At 46.0% G+C, this 14,772-nt stretch overlaps 1 long non-coding RNA gene across 1 annotated transcript in view; it reads right to left on the bottom strand.

Annotated features, from left to right (window-relative positions):
- The window catches only part of LOC129715490 (uncharacterized), a 29,751-nt gene extending 15,521 nt beyond the window's left edge, over window positions 1–14,230 (bottom strand). The window contains exons 1-2 of the long non-coding RNA XR_008726507.1: window positions 14,142–14,230; window positions 10,146–10,202 (exon numbers count right to left, since the gene is read on the bottom strand). This is a non-coding gene — a long non-coding RNA (uncharacterized LOC129715490). The remainder of the gene's footprint in view (window positions 1–10,145; window positions 10,203–14,141) is intronic.
- Between the last annotated feature and the right edge of the window lie 542 nt (window positions 14,231–14,772).

The raw sequence follows: 14,772 nt of genomic DNA, 5'->3' as shown, positions 1-14,772 counted from the left end.
CCTTACTCACCATTGTCCTGTGATGTCCTGTGGCAAGTTTTGTTCAGGTTGATGGGATATTTTACAAGTTATTCACATTTTAAACTTTACAAAAACCATAAATCACTTCCACTTGCACTGGCCGTTGGCAGCGTATGATGTCACAATGGGATCCCGAATCTCATTTACATTAAAAATCGCCATTTAAAAAAAATCCGCTTTTTCAAATTCTTCCGTTTTCATTCACACTGACTTCATAATATTCATTTACAAAAAAAAAATCACAATTTTCATTGTGGGGGGGTGGGATAGCGGAGAGGTGTGGAGTGGGGGGAGAAGGGGGATAGGAGAGGAGAGGGGTAGGGAGGGTAGAGGAGTTATGGAGGGAGGGAGGCAGTGACAGAGTAGGGGAATGGAAAGGTGAGGGAGGGGAGGAGAGGGGAAAGAAGAGGGAGGGTGAAGATGAGTAGGAGGGAGTGCTGAGGGATGAGGGGAATGGAAGATAGGGCCAGGAAGAGGGAGGTTGGGAGCAACGCCGAACCCCCCACCCCCACCCACGTGGGGCTGATTGATAGGCTCCGACATCCTGCTCGAGACCCGATTAGTCCAGGTCCCATCTGACGCTGCCTCCCCCACCCCACCCCACATGGGATCGATTGAGTGGCTCTGAAATCCAGCTTGACGGTTTTTTTTTTAAGTGATTTTCATTGTGGGGCTGGGGAGGTTTCATTTTAAAAACACGTGATTTGCATTGCGGGGAGTGGGATTGGGGGGAGGTGAGGAGCGGGGGATCAGGGGGATAGAGGGAGAGGAGGGCAGTAGGGAGAGGAAAGTGGGAGAGGTAAGGAGGGAGAGGGGGGGAGGGGGGGGGGATGGAGAGGAGGGGGGGGGAGGTAGGGAGGGGGGGATAGAGGGAGAGGGCAGTGGGGGGAGGTGAGGGATATGGGGGGGGGGGGCGTGGGATAGGGGGGAGATGAGGAGTGGGGAACCAGGGAGGTAGACAGAGTGGAGAGGGATACGGAGGGGACATGGGTTATGGAAGGAGGGTAGGGGAAAGGAGAGGGAGGGGAGGAGGAGAGAGGAGAGGAAAGAAGAGGGAGGGTGAAGATGAGGGAGACAGGGAGTGCTGGGGGATAGGGGGGGAATGGACGAGGGGGGTGGGAGTAGGAAGAGGGATGGCTAGGTGCAGTTGGTAGAGGGTTGCCGTGACTCGCGTCATAACGGGAACCCCTCAGCCACACCTGTTGGGGTCTATGGGTGTGTAGTGAAATATTCTATTGTGGGAACGGGGCACATCGGGTCCCACTTGGTCTAGTCCATAGGTTCACAATCTTTTTCGTCCCGTTTACCCAGGGCAACTTTACGAAAGTAAATTTGTCCCCACCCTTAAAGTTCAAATTTATTTGTCCCTATTTTGTTAATGTTTGATACCCAGTTTTGTTCAGTAATTTGACCGTCTTAAATATAAAATCCCGTATCAACTCGTGATTGGAATTTGTGGCTGGAAATTTAATTTTGATCCTCTTCCCCATTTTTTTATTTCCTATAACTATATTACTGTTTGATTCCTGATGATGTACAGAAGTACGTGTATTTGTTTATTCAGAATAAAATGACTTTGCCATTACCATTGTTTACCATCAAAATTAAATATAGTTTGTATATATTTACATTATCAGTTCTTCAATTACTTGATCAATGTTTTTTTTTCTATAATTAAATAAATTCAGGAAATTTTTATATTTTTATGCTTCTCTTTTAAATTACCAATGTTTTGTTTGCACTGCCGAAAATTAAAGTTTCTATTTAATTGAAATGGTCTGATGCATTTTTAAAATATTTAAGAATGAACAAAAATCAATAGCAGGATGTCAGTGTATCCAAATAAGCTTGTCCAAGTTATTTTAAATATTTTGAAGGCTAAATGTCCGTTTCCACACTTAGTTTTTCCAAAGGCTGACTACGTACATTGACAGGTAGATTTATGTGGGTGGTTAGGCAGCCAACTGCCAGCAAGGCCGGATAATGTCAGATTAAACTGTACTTTATAAATTAAAGATTTTAATGGCTTTCACTTCTTATTTCCCTCTTAGCAACATCATCTGTTGTAAAGAGTGTCACAAAATTAACCTTATCCATTTCCTCTTGCCTTCACACAACCTTTTAGGATCACAGTGGCACTCAGTTCCGAGTTATTCTCTTGCTCTGTATGTAAATAAAACATCTTTGAATTTTAATTTCCAAATATTTTCACATCCTCTCTTGGGTGCCGTAATTTTCATTTTAATTTGACTCCTTGTCAGGAAATTTCCTGTTTTGCTTTAACCTGCTCTCTTCACCTCATCAGCAGTGCCGGCCTTAGGAGGTGCGGGGCCTGATTGGGAACTATTTTCATAGAAATATAAATAAATAATTATAAATGAGTCACGTGTCTTGAGTAACATGACAATTCGGGGGAGAGTTCCTTTCACAGTCTAGCCAGGGGTAAAGTTGCGAGGAGGGAAGGAGCGTTGAGAAGGAGGGGATCGGGTTCATGCCAGTAACACTCACTCACCGCTGCCGTGGTGCTCCGGGCGCCACCGCATTGTGGCCGGGGAGGGAAGCACCGGCCAGCCAAACCGACTGCCATCTCAGCGCCTTCTGCCGGCCCGCTCACCGCTGGCAGTGCTCTCCGTCTGAACAGTGAGGGGACCAGTTCAAGAGATCATAGAGCGGAGCGGGTCAGCGAGTAATGGATAATATCACGGTGGGCAGTGGAGCTTACTCCTGTGTCCCACGAACAAGGGATCAATTAAGGTTACTCGCACTGACATATGGTCCTGTTATCCATCGCCCACTGATCCCTGGCCGACCCCCTCTTTCTCAACCCTCCTGCGCTCCCCGCAACTTTACCCCTGGACAAACTACCCACACGCTCTGAAGGCAGCACCCGCGGAGGGAACATATCACTTATCAGGAGCCGCCATGGGCCAGGACACTCCCCCCCTCGCCCGGGGAACAGAAAGGAACCGCAGATGCCGCCATCACCGCAAAAGTCTAAGAAGGAACTGTAGATGCTGGAAAATCTAAGGTAGACATAAATGCTGGAGAAACTCAGCGGGTGTGAACTGTTTATTGACCATTTTAACCCCACTTCCCACACTGACCACCTGTCCTAGGCTACCTCCATTGCCAGGATGATGCCTGACACAAACTCGAGGAACAGTACCACTTACTCTGCGTAGGTAGCTTACAACCTAACTAACTAAATTCTTCCTTCCCCCTCTTTTTTGTGCCCCATTTATTTCCCCTTTATTTATTCAACACCATGATTTCAAGCAAAATCTTGGACGTAGGACTCAGCACGTTTGCAATTGGATCCTTGACTTCCTAATCCATAGACCACAGTCAGTAAGGAGCAAATCTTCCTCTATGCGAATTCAGACCCTTAATTCAGTCCCTGTGCACTCATGACTGTGGCTAAATTCTGCTCTAACTCTATCTTTAAGTTTACAGATGACACCACTACTCGATCTGAAATTATGAGGAGGCAGAGTTTAGTGGTATCAGTGGTGTGGTAGATATCAATCACTCCCTCCATGTCAAGAAAACAAATGAGTTGGTCATCAACTTCAGGAAGTAGTGTAGAGCACACCCCAGTCTGTATCAATTGTGCTGAAGTGGAGATGATTGAGAGCTTCAAATCCCAGCATGTGAATATCATGAACAATTTGTCCTATTCTACTTCCTCTAAAAATGAAGGAAATTCAACGTGTCACCAATGATTCGTCCCAATTTGTACAGAGGCACCACAAAAAGCATCTCATTGGGCCAAATCACAGCTTAGTTAGGGAACTGCTCAGCCCAAGACCGTGAGAAATTACAGAAAGTTAAGGATGCAGTCCAGTCCATTGCACAAACTAGCCTTCCCACACCCCATAAACATCATCTACATGCTGCTTCGGAAAAACAGTCAACATAATCAAGTATCACTCTTCTCCCGTCATTCTCTCTACTTCCCTCTCCTGTCAAGCAGAAGATATTAAAGTTTGAAACCATGTACCACCAGATGATTTGGCAGCTTGTTCTACATGCCCACCAACTCTGTGTACAAAATGTTGCCCCTCTGGTCCCATTTAGACCTTTCCCTTCTAGTTATTAGACACCAACATAATTTTGTATGTATACCTCTATGAACTCCTACATTCCAGAAGAAAAATCTCAACCTTTCCAATGTCCCATTTTCCAGTGCCCTCCATAATGTTTGGGACAAAACTGCTCTAAGAATCCATCACAGAGGCACTCCACAAACTCCCTTTCATGGGGTCCAGTCCCAACCAGATTTTCCCAGTCTACCTGCATGTTGAAATCTCCCATAACAACCATAGCATTACCTTTACTATATGTCAATTTTAACTCCTGATTCAACTGGCACCCTGTATCCAGGATACTGTTTGGGGGCCTGTAGATAAGCCATTAGGGTCTTTATATCCTTACAATTCCTTAGTTCTATCCATACTGACTCCACATCTCCTGTTTCAATGTCACCCCTAGGGACTGAATTTCATTCCTCAACAACAGAGCTACCCTGCCCCCTCTGCCCACCTGTCTGTCTTTTCGATAGGAGATATACTTGGTTCTTGGTTCTTGGTTTCTTGGTCCTCCAAAATATTCAAAATGGATATTAAACTGGAGGTGGTGGAGGGAGGACTTAAGCCAGAAAGGGTTTTTTATACCCTTGGATATTCAGTTCCCAGCCCTGGCCCTCGCAGCCATGTCTCTGTAATTCCCACAACATCATACTTGCCAATTTCTCACTGAGCCTCAAGCTCGTCCACTTTATTTGCTTATACTTTGCGCTTTCATATACAACACTTTGACCTCGGTATTCACCTCCCCTCTTGCATCGCTTGCAATTGGCCCTGACCTTACTCTCTTATCCCTTCTCGAACATTCCTTCCCATTAATTCGGGAGTCTTTTGTAACTTTTCCTGAACTCGCTTCCCCTTCAACTAGGTATGTTACAAAACCTACCTGAATCGTCATTGGGAATCTGCCCTCAGCCATGTCGGCGATTTTGGCGCTGTTTGGAGGGGGCGGGTTTAAAACGCGATTTTTACTAGGCTGTACTAATCGCACATGTTCAGCCTAGTAAATCATTAACGAAAAATCGCTGCAAGACCCGGTCGCAAAAGGTATTATTAGTTTTATAGGCCTCGATAATATAGTTATAATAGTTTTAAAATTACTCTCTGATTTCGCAACCTCTCGCAGCCCCAGGGTTTTATAAAGCAAACAATTAAAGGTATGTACCTTATTTTTACATTAAATGGGGCATATATATAACCCTATATATCAAGTTATCTATAACGAATAGTTCATTTTGGGCTTTTTATATCCCGCAGTATTTTTCTCGGCATTTGAGGGCACTAATCCAGCGCTATGTCAACGTTCTAAACCAGCGCGTTCCACATGAACCCACTAGAAAGCCGATTTAAATGGGCATTTATTTACAGCAATTGAACACTAAATTCCTTCCATTTGGCCTATAAATTAATGTAAATTAGATATAAAAATCATGTTATATTGTGAATTATTTGTGAATAATCTTTGGACACTTAGGCTATTTAAAAATGTTAATCTTTCCTTAAGAAATGGGCGTTTGACTATCCAAGATCACAGCTTTTTTGTAATGTCCATTGAAAATCAATAGGGAACAAGATGCTAATTTCCGAGTATGAAAATGGTCATAACTTTTTTAATACTTGAGATATGAAAGTGAATTTGGTGTCAAATTAAACTTATTGTTATGCTTTATCTGATGTGATAAATTGCAGACTTGATTTTTTAAATCTCAAAATTTTGTAACATTGCTACTTCAACTACATCTTTATACTCCCAATTTGTCAATCCCCCCCCCCCCCCCCACTATTTAGTTTAAACCCACACATGTAGCCCCAGTAAACCTACCTGCCAAAACGTTGGTTTCCCTCCAGTTAAGGTGTAACCTGTTCGTTTTATACAGGTCACCCCTACTCCAGAAGAGATTCCAGTGGTCTAAAAATCTAAATCCTTGTTCCCTTCATCAGCCTCTCAGCCACACATTCAGACCACCTATCACCCTGTTCCTGTCCTCACTAGCACGAGGCACAGGAAGCAATCCGGAGATAGCCACCCAAGAAGTCCTGCTTTTCAGTCTTCTTCCTTAAGAGGCTGTCCCACTTGTCCTAATCTGCGAGTTTAGATGAGCGTCTTCGACCTTCAAACTTGCAGCATGGTCGACACGTGGTCCTAGGAGGTCCTATGAGGTCGCTGGAACTCTCCTTCATGTTCGAGGGAAGTTTCCGAATACTCGTGCCCTCAGCTAGGTTGCAGAAATATTTTCAGCATGTTGAAAAAATGTCAGCGAATAAAAATTGTTCGGCATGGTTCATTTGAACTCGTAGTGCAGTGGAGTGGGGTCGCTATGTAGTTACGGGCAGTTGAGGGCAGCCGTAGACAATCTCCTTCGCTGACCGGGCATTTTGATTGGCTCATTAAAGTTTTCAGGACCAAAAAAAACTGACTGTTAGGTTAAATGCCTGCTAAACTTTATAATACTTCTTAAGTGTCTGCACTCATTCTCCCTTTCTCTCCCCTTCACCCCCCTTCTCTCTCCTTTTCCCCTTCTCCTCCCACTTTTCTTTCCATCTCCTCCCTTCTCTCCCCATCTCCCCCTCTCTCTCCCGCATCTCCCCCCTTCTCCCCCCCTTTGCCCCCCTTCCCTCCCCCCCAACCCCCCCCCCCCCGCGCTCTCTAAAGGACTTACCATACACTGTGGCAGCCGTTTACCTTCTTCTTCATCGTGGGTGTGAATTTCAGACAGCGCTCCCCCCGCTTTCCCCGGCCCCTGCCTTTGCGATGTGTGTGCGGTCGGTCGATCCAGCTCGCGGTTTCAACGCAGACGGTCGTTCCAGCTTGAGGCTTTCCAGGCGAGAGCCCTCGAGCTTGAAGGTTGAAGACACTGTTCTTAACTCTTAGATTAGGTAACCCAAATGGGACAGCCCCTTAACTCTCTAAACTTGCGTGACAGAACCTCCTTCCTCTTCATCCCTATGTCGTTTGTGCCTACGTGCACAACTACTGCCGTCTGTTTACCTTCCCTTTCGAGGATGTTCTGAATTTGGTTTGTGCTATCTTGAACCCTGGCACCAGGGAGGCAACACACCATCATTGAGTCTCGCCTGCCGCCACAGAATCTCAGTCTGCACCTTGGACAATGGAATCTCCCATCACTATGGCTCTGCCCGACGTCGGTCTACTACCCTTTCTCTCAGTCATACACCTTCGTTCTTCCCGTCTCCTCGTCGTGACAACCACACTGAAGGTCCTGTCCAGGAAACTCTTGTTTTCCCGGATTGCCCTGAGGTCATCCAGCTGCTTCTCCAGTGCCCCAACGCGGTCCTTCAGGAGTTGAACCTGGACACACTTACCACAGTTGTAGCAGCCAGTGGCTCCATCGGTGTCCCTGGCCTCCCACATCCTGCAAGCATCACACTGCCTCATTTTACCCATCATGTGTTCACTGCGTCCCATCCTCTCCAGCTTTTTGCGTAGTCTCCTCTCCTCAGCCTCCTCGCCGAAGACTCTCGAGCTAAAGACTCACACTTTTCTCACAAGGCACTTTCCTCAACAAGGCACTACCCAACAGCAAACCTTGCTTATATTGGCTGATAAATTGCCCAATTTGCCACAACCAATTTGCAAATTGCTTACCTTACAGCCAATCACCGAACTCCCTCCTGCTGCTCCCGAGCTGCAAGGAATGTGTTCCTAGCTGGTCGCACCCGGTTTTAAACTAGCCTCTCTTGTAAGGAGACAAAATAAATTCCCAAGAGCTTACCTTACAGCCAATCACCAAACTCCTTTCGCTCCCGAGCTTGAAGGAATGACCAGGTTACAGTTTGCCAAGTACTTAAAAGAGCAAGAACAGTTCTGGAAAAAGGTCTTGTGGACAGATGAGACGAAGATTTACTTATTTCAGAGTGATGGCAATAACAAAGTATGGAGGAGCGAAGAATCTGCTCATGATCCAAAGCATATCACCTCATCTGTGAAACACGGTGCTGGGGGTGTTATGGCCTGGGCATGTATGGCTGCTGAAGGTACTGGCTCACTTATCTTCATTGATGATGTAACTGCTAATGGTAGGAGCATAATTAATTATGAAGTGTATGGACACATCCTATCTGCTGAAATTCAAACAAATGCCTCTAAACATTGGCTGGCGGTTCATTCTACAGCAAGACAATGATCCCAAACATACTGCTAAAGCAACAAAGGAGTTTTTCAAGGTGAATAAATTGTCATTTCTTGCTGGCCAAGGCAATCACCCGATCTGAACCCAATTGAGCATGCCTTTTATATGCTGAAGAGAAAACTGAAGGGGATTAGCCCCCAAAACAAGCATAAGCTAAAGAAGGCTGCAATACAGGCCCGGCAGAGCATCACCAGAGAAGACACCCAGCAACTGGTGATGTCCATGAATCAGACTTCAAGCAGTCATTGCATGCAAAGGATATGCACCAAAATACTAAACACGACTACTTTAATTTACATGACATTGCTGCATCCCAAACATTATGGTATGCTGAAAAGGGGGGGACTGTGTATAAACACTGCTGTAATTTCTAAATGGTGAAATCAAAATGTATATAAATAGCCTTTATTAAAATCTGACAATGTGCACTTTAACCACATATGATTTTTTCTATTACAAATCTCAAATTGTGGAGTACATAAATAAATGATGTGTCTTTGTCCCAAACATTATGGAGGGCACTGTAACACTTGCCACAAATGTTGTTTGATGTTTCCAAAAATTTCCAATTTTATTTGCAGTTTTTTGTTCAAAACTCGTTCCATTCAAGTTAGCTTTGCAAAAGGGGGTTATCAGCAATGACTGCAAGTAAAGCCAAGTATCAAATCAGAATGAGCATTGCTAAGTCATTCTGAATATCCTTTTCTAATCTTAGAAAGGTAAGATTAGAAGGTATGCACTTCAGCAGGTAAGAACTCTCATTCACACATGGTAAGATAATTATTTTTTTGCAGTTATTTTTATACACATGCAGAACAGTTAAAGATAGTTTGTTATTATGCTTTAAATCTTCATAAAGAGTATGCACTGTTATTTACAGTTTACTGCAATGTGATTTAACTCCCTCAACTCGACCAAAGACATGGAGACTACATTAAAAAAATAACTAGTTTTAAATGTAAGCGTGCAAAAAGTAAAACTTCACCAAATAGGGCACATTTCAGATTATTCACTTTAAATTAATTAAACCAAAGCATGTTCTTTAATTTAATATCAAGAGTATATGGCATTAAACATTGTTGTAAATTATCTTAAAATAGGTCAAATGTCAGTTTAGGAAGACAGCTGTTCTCAATATCAAAGATTGAGTAGATGTCGTGTTACTTCAGATGTGGTCTCACCAGAGCCCTATATTCCAGATAAAAGCCCTGCACAGTAAATGTCGCCAAACGGAAAACAGAGAATCTGATCCTGGCGGAGAACGTCCAGCGACCAGTGCCCGCTGTCAGTCCACATCACACCGTCAGCTCCAGCCCCTTCCCCTCTGATCCCCCTCGCTAGCTCCTGCCCCCCTCCCCCAAGATACCCTGCTCTCCCCCACAACCCCTCGACAGCCCCTGTATGAGGCTGTCCCCCTCCGACGGCTGCAGGACGCTCTCACCCCGTCTCCAACGGCCCCTTCCTGAAGTGGTCCCCCTCCCCTGGCTGTAGGATGCCCCCCCCCCCCCCCCTCCCCCCCCGCCCTCCGATAGCCCCCTCCTGAAGCCGGCCCCCGACAGCCCCCTCCTGAAGCCTGTCCCCGAGAGCCCCCCTCCTGAAGTCGTCTCCCTCCTCCGTTGCAGGACACCCCCCCCCCCCTCACCAGCCCCCGCCTGTAGCAGTCCGGTCCCCAGCTGCAGGATTCTCCCCACCAGCTCCCTCCCCCCCCCCCCCCCACTGTCCCCCCCGACAGCCCCTGCCTGAAGCAGTGGCTCTCCCCCTGCTGAAGGCGCTCCCCCCACCGGCTCCCAACAGCCCCCGCCTGAAGCCGTCCCCCTCTCCCGGCTGCAGAACACAACAAGAGACGCAACAAGAAAGTCTGAAGAAGGATCTCAACCTGAAACGTCACCTTTTCCTTCGCTCCACAGATGCTGCCTCAACCGCTGAGTTTCTCCAGCATTTTTGGCTACCAACAAGAAAGAATGGACTGAATAAATCTCATCTTTAACATTTAAATTGTTGTTATATTTTCAGAGGTGTTAACATTTTAAGCTTTAAAAAATCCCTGTTTACTTGCCGTGCCCGTCACAATGAGAACCCAATGGGGGTGAATGGCTGCGCCGCCGTAGAGCCGCTAAGAGTGGATAGGGGGTGGTTGAATGGGGATCGAGTGTGGGGGGGGGGGGGGGGGGAAGGGCAAGAGGCGAATGGGGGGGGGGGGGGGGGGGGGATGAGGGTGGATCTGGGGAACCCATCAGCCACATGAGGGTGGACAACGGGAACCCATCAGCCGCACCTGCGCAGTTGGGGGCTATGGGTGAGTGGTCGAATATTGCACTGGGGGAACAGGTTGTGTTTGGGGAACGTATGGGTGGTGGAATATCGGGGAATGGGTTGCGTTGGGTGTCCAAGCCTCCTGTGAAGCTGGGACCCAACGGGTCCCAATTAGCCTATGACTTATATTGCCTCATTTTGACAATCCACCTTACCATACCTTCTCAGAGCTGTGATTGTTTATTTAACTAATACTGCCTTCAGACCCTACTTTTTAAATTCCTTTTGTTTATATTCTTGGCAAATGCTTGACTGCTTGACTAATCTTCTGGATTTTTTTGAGGATGTGACAAGTAAAATGGATGAAGGGGTGCCAGTGGATGTAGTGTATCTAGACTTTCAGAAAGCCTTTGATAAGGTCCTTCACAGGAGACTGGGAACTAAAATTAGAGCACTTGGTATTGGGGGTAGGGTGTTGACATGGATAGAAAATTGGTTGGCAGACCGGAAGCAAAGAGTAGGAGTGAACGTGTCCTTTTCATAATGGCAGGCAGTGGCGAGTGGAGTGCCGCAAGGCTCGGTGTTGGGGCAACAACTGTTTACCATATATATTAATGATTTGGAAGAGGGAATTAGGAGCAACACTAGCAGGTTTGCGGATGACACAAAGCTGGGTGGCAGTGTGAACATGAGAAGAGGATGTTAGGAGGTTGCAGGGTGACCTGGGCAGGTTGAGTGAGTGGGCAGATGCGTGGCAGATGCAGTATAGGGAGGTTTCACGGCAGTCGGGTCACGACCCATGACCTGTACTGTTGCTACGCTACTCCAAATGGATTACACACGATGAACTGCAGGTAGGCACTTACCATTGTTTCCAGCGTAGCGGGCCCGTTAAAACCCGCTGAAATTGTCAATTTTTGCGCTGTATTTAATTATGTAAATCGGGATAAGCGTGCAAGACATTTAGTCTACTTCAGAATTCCAAAAGTGAGGAGAAATCATGGTAGAAGCGAGAGCTGAAGGGACAACAACAGCCAGAGTGCTTGGCAAACATTGGCGGTTTGCTCACTGCATTTCATCAATTAAGGCATTATTTGTGTTTTTTCTTGATTCCTTTGGCATCTAAAAAGTTTCAGAAGTGATAAATCTGGCTGTAATTTTTTTAAATCGCCCATGGTTCCCATGGGTTTTTACATACAAAATGAAAAAGCATCTCAAGAAAAATTTACAGCCAGATTTATCACTTCTGAGAATTTTTATGATACCAAAGGAATCAAGAAAAAACAAATAATGCCTTACTTGATGAAATGCAGTGTTCAAACACGATAATTCCCAATATTTTCAATTCCGATATCTGCACGGCCAATGTTTACCAAGCACTTTAGCTGCTGTTGTCCCTTCAGTTCTCGCTTCTCTATACCTTCATTTCGCTTCACTTTTGGAATTCTAAAGTTGGGTACATGTGTCTCACACTTACCCCGACTCCCACAATTTTTTTCAGCGCAAAAATTCAACATTTTGGCGGTTTTTAAAAGGTAGGAAAGTACGCGTTTCTAGCATTAATAACATATACCGGAAGTGACGGATGTCTTCCAGATGGATTGAGCGGCTCCGTGTGTCAAGCCCCAAGACCCGGTGACCTTGCGTGCAACCCCTCTATAATATAGATAAATGTGAGGTTATCAACTTTGGCGGCAAAAACAAGGGGGCAGATTATTATCTCAATGGGGTTAGGTTAAGTAAGGAGGTGGTGCAGCGAGACCTGGGCGTTGGCGTGCAGGTACAGCAGGCACTGAAGAAAGCTAATGGGATGTTGGCCTTCATAACAAGAGGATTTCAGTATAGGGGGGTTGCACGGAAGGACACTGGGTCATAGGGCTCGGTGCACGGAGCCGCTAAATCCAACTGGAAGACATCCGTCACTTCCGGTATATGTTATTAATGCTAGAAATGGGTACTTTCCTACCTGTTAAAAACCGCCAAAATGTTGAATTTTTACGCTGAAAAAAATTGTGGGAATCGGGGTAAGTGTGAGAGACATGCACCCAACTTTAGAATTACAAAAGTGAAGCGAAATGAAGGTATAGAGAAGCAAGAACTGAAGGGACTACAGCAGCTAAAGTGCTTGGTGAACATTGAAAATATTGGGAATTATCGTGTTTGATCACTGCATTTTATCAAGTAAGGCATTATTTGTGTTTTTTCTTGATTCCTTTGGTATCTACAAATTCTCAGAAGTGATAAATCTGGCTGTAAATTTTTCTTCAGATGCGTTTTCATTTTGTATGTAAAAACCCACGAGAACCATGGGCGATTTAAAAAAATTACAGCCAGATTTATCACTTCTGAAACTTTTTAGATGCCAAAGGAATCAAGAAAAAACACAAATAATGCCTTACTTGATGAAATGCAGTGAGCAAACGGCCAATGTTCGCCAAGCACTCTGGCTGTTGTTGTCCCTTGAGCTCTCGTTTCTATCTACCGTCATTTCTCCTCACTTTTGGAATTCTGAAGTATGCTAAATGTCTTCTCTCACGCTTATCCCGATTTCCATAATTATTTACAGCGCAAAAATTGACAATTTCAGCGGGTTTTAACGGACCCGCTACGCTGGAAACAATGGTAAGTGCCTACCTGCAGTTCATCGCGTGTAATCCATTTGGAGTAGCGTAGCAACAGTACGGGTCATGGGTCGTGACCTGACTGCCATGAAACCTCCCTATTGGAGTAAATAAGTTCTTCGGCAGTTGTATAGGGCTCTGGTGAGACCACATCTGGAGTATTGTGCACATTTTTGGTCTCCTGATTTGAGGAAGGACATCCTTGTGATTGATAGGTTCACGAGATTGATCCCTGGGATGGCGGGACTGTCATATGAGGAAAGATTGATAAGACTAGGCTTGTATTCACTGGAGTTTAGAAGAATGTTTAGAAGAGTTCACTTGTATTCACTGGAGTTTAGAAGGATGAGGGGGTTCTTATGGAAACATATAAAATTATAAAAGGACTGGACAAGCTGGATGCAGGAAAAATGTTCCCAATGTTGGGCGAGACCAGAAACAGGGGCCAGTCTTAGAATAAAGGGGAGGCCATTTTAGACTGAGGTGAGAAAAAACGTTCTCACCCAGAGAGTTGTGAATTTATGGAATTCCCTGCCACAGAGGGCAGTGGAGGCCAAGTCACTGGATGGATTTAAGAGAGAGTTAGATAGAGCTCTTGGGGCTAGAGGAGTTAAGGGAATATGGGGAGAAGGCAGGCACGGGTTATTGATTGGGGACGATCAGCCATGATCACAATGAATGGCGGTGCTGGCTCGAAGGGCCGATTGGCCTCCTCCTGCACCTATTTTCGATGTTTCTAAAGGGGATACAAATGGACCCACTGAGTTCCTCCAGCGCTTTGTGTTTTGCTCTGGAGCAGCTTAAATCTCTGCCGAGGTTTAAAATGGTAACAGAGGAATACTTCGTCTGGAATGCCAGGGGGAAAATGATGAAGATAATCACAATCACACACCCTGCCCCATTTCTCCGGTTCTGCAATAAATTCTCTCGGTATGAGGTGCCAGTAATTTGGGCAAAATAAAGCAGGAGTCTAAAAGCTTTGGACTTGAAAAATCAACATCGAAACTCACCTGTAAATCATTGCCGTGAAGGGTAGGTTCAGGATAAAATGCATGAGCTTTGGGAGCGAGGTGAATGCATGATGGATGTTGGTGTCAATCGGGATGATGATGATGATGGATGATGGATGACAACTGACAACCGGCGCCTCCGCCGTCGACGGCCGCTCCCGCCAAAAGCAACCGCTGTCCGAGCGCCCGCCCGCCCGCCGCCGTCACGTGACCTGACTCGACCTGGCTGCCGTTCGCTGCGGCTCCGGGACTCGGCGCCATTGTGTAGGTGAGAGGGAGGGAGGGAGGGAGGCACCTGGGGGGAAGGGGAGGGAATGGAGGGAGCGAGTGGAAGGCGATGAGGGGAATGGAGGGGAGGGGAAGGAAAAGAGTGGAGTGGAGGGAAGGAAAGGGAAAAGGGAGGGGGATTAAGAAGGAAGGGGAAATGAGAGGCAGGAGATAGCGAAACGATAAGGCGGGGGATAGTAGCATTATTGCGGGAAGAGGAGAATATGGGAAAATGTGAGCAGAGGAGGGAGGGGAGTGTGAGCAAAGATCTTATAGCAGAGCTCTATAATCTTTGAGTGTGAGCGAAATGAAGGGGGTTGTGTGGAGGAGGCGGGAGAGCAGGGAAAGACAGCGGTTGGGGAAA

Source organism: Leucoraja erinacea, unplaced genomic scaffold, assembly GCF_028641065.1.
Source record: "Leucoraja erinacea ecotype New England unplaced genomic scaffold, Leri_hhj_1 Leri_1203S, whole genome shotgun sequence".
Lineage (NCBI taxonomy): Eukaryota > Metazoa > Chordata > Chondrichthyes > Rajiformes > Rajidae > Leucoraja > Leucoraja erinaceus.
Note: the sequence above shows the minus strand (reverse complement) of the source record. Positions and strands in the feature narration are given on the sequence as shown.